The sequence below is a fragment of the Chiloscyllium punctatum genome, chromosome 18 (genome assembly GCF_047496795.1).
Source record: "Chiloscyllium punctatum isolate Juve2018m chromosome 18, sChiPun1.3, whole genome shotgun sequence".
NCBI classification, from domain to species: domain Eukaryota; kingdom Metazoa; phylum Chordata; class Chondrichthyes; order Orectolobiformes; family Hemiscylliidae; genus Chiloscyllium; species Chiloscyllium punctatum.
The window spans coordinates 77,180,712-77,183,157 of record NC_092756.1 but is presented as its reverse complement, the minus strand read 5'-3'; the positions used below and the strand labels follow the sequence as shown (position 1 = coordinate 77,183,157).

General features: G+C 45.0%; 1 non-coding gene across 1 annotated transcript; it reads right to left on the bottom strand.

The window, feature by feature from the left end:
• Window positions 1-1,664: 1,664 nt before the first annotated feature.
• On the bottom strand, window positions 1,665-1,737 carry trnar-ccu (transfer RNA arginine (anticodon CCU)). The gene has a single exon. It is a non-coding gene; the product is annotated as a tRNA-Arg (tRNA).
• Window positions 1,738-2,446: the final 709 nt, after the last annotated feature.

The following is a 2,446-nucleotide window of genomic DNA, read 5'->3' as shown; positions in this document are numbered from 1 at the left end:
AAGAGGAAGAGGAACACCTATACGAGGTATTCGCCAAAAACGGATACCCTCGCAATTTCATCAACAGATGCTTAAGAGATAGACAATGGAACGAGGACATGCCGCAACCCAAAGGACTAGCCACACTATCATACATCAGGAGCATTTCCGAACTGACAGCCAGACTACTGCGACCACTAGGACTCATAACAGCACACAAACCAACAGCCACGCTCAGACAACAACTCACCAGAACAAAGGACCCGATACCCAACATGAGCAAAACCAATGTAGTGTATAAAATCCCATGCAAGGACTGCAGAAAACACTACATCGGACAAACAGGAAGACAGTTAACGATCCGTATACACGAACACCAACTAGCCACGAAACGACACGACCAGCTATCCTTAGTAGCCACACACGCAGAAGACAAGCAACATGAATTTAACTGGGACAACACTACCATTATAGGACAAGACAAAAAGAGAACAGCCAGGGAATTCCTAGAGGCATGGCACTCATCCACAGACTCTATCAACAAACACATCGACCTGGACCCAATATACCAGCCACTACAGCGGACAGCTGGAACTGACAACCGGAAGCGGCAGAGACAGGCCACGATAAATGCTGGAGGAGACATCACAGAAGTTTTTCACAGGAGGCTCCCAAGCACCTGAGGATGCCACCAAGACAGGGGACGAAACGTTTGCAAGAACATTTCCCAGCTCGACGAACAGAATCACAACAACTAGCACCCGAGTTACAAATCTTCTCCCAAACTCATTTAACAGGAAAAAATGCAGGTGAAATAAAGTTATTCCACACTCAATAATTTATATTTACATTCAATGAGTTGGACCAAGATAACAGTAATCCTAAAGGTGGAAGATTCATTGAAAATATTTGATTTGCAAGTAATGATAGACACAGTGAAAAGTTTTGTCTTGTGAGCAATACAGGCAGCTCACAGAGTTCAGTAACATAGATAAGTAAACAACAGGGAAACAGCAGCAGGAACAACAACACAGGTACAGGCAAATATTGAGAGTCTGTGAGACCGTTCAGTATTCTAACAACAGTAGGGTAGAAACTGTTTCAAAACCGGTTGGTGCGTGTGTTCAGGCTTCTGTACCTTCTCCCCGATGGTAGAGGTTGTAGAAAAACATTGCCAGGGTGGGATGGATCTTTGAGAATGCTGGAGACCTTTCCTTGACAGTGGGCCTGGGAGATGGATTCTATAGATGGGAGGTTGGCCTTTGTGATTGTCTGGGCCGAGTTCGCCACTCTCTGTAACCATCTCCGATCTTGAATGGTACAGTTGCCAAACCAGGTAGTGATACATCCAGACAGAATGCTGTCGATGGTGCACCTATAAACGTTGGCAAGGGTATTCTCTGTCAGTAATATCCGATGTTCTGGAGGGATCAGTGTTGAAGGGTTGGTTTGTTGATGAGAGTGTGATGAGAGCTGGCTTCCAAAAGCAACCTCTCCAACCGCACTCACAGGAATCTCGTCCCCATCCAGAAACAGCAGCCACTTGATGACCACCTTCAACATTCAATCCTGCAGATCCTTGAAAATCTTGTGCAAGATCTTGTTGAATACCACTGACCATCAACTGAATGCAGAGATGGGGATTTTCCCAAAATAGATTAGAAATAGAGGATAAGCCACAGAGACACCCCAGATGGGACATGAACCCACAATCTCTGGCTTAGGAGGCCAGTGCCTTATCCATTAGGCCACTGGGGCCCCACATGCAGGTTGCCAATGGCAGCCTTTAAATACTGCACCCTGACCTCTCATAGTGTGTGTTTCTGAGTGTTAGATGCTCACTGATTGTTTTTTACCCCTTCCATCTCATGCTAAATTGTTGGCTGCTTGATAAATTGATCCTGCCTCCCATTTCTGCCCAAATGGACAGATGAAAAATCAACCAAACTTCAACTTTCTGGATTAGTGGTGCTGGAAGAGCACAGCAATTCATGCAGCATCCAAGTAGTTTCAAAATCGACGTTTCGGGAAAAAGGGCTTTTGCCCAAAATATCGATTTCGAAGCTACTTGGATGCTGCCTGAACTGCTGTGCTCTTCCAGTACCACTAATCCAGAATCTGGTTTCCAGCATCTGCAGTCATTGTTTTTACCACCTTCAAACTCCAACTTTGCACATCTCAAGTCTGAGGAAAATGGAGCAGACAGGAAAATAGCAAAGGGTTCAACGTTATTTTGTGCAGCACTTTCAAGATATTTGCAGTTACTGGGGAAGGAGGAAGTGGAGATGTTGCAAAAAGCTGCATTGAGGACAAATCAACACAATCTTAGCGGGCATTCAGCCCATTGTGGCTGTGCTGTCTCTTTCAGACAATTCACCCCAAGATCTCCCAAATCCCGGAATTGCCTTGTGCAAGTTTCTATTAAACAGCATTTGCCATAATCTCAACACAGGCACAATGATTTTTA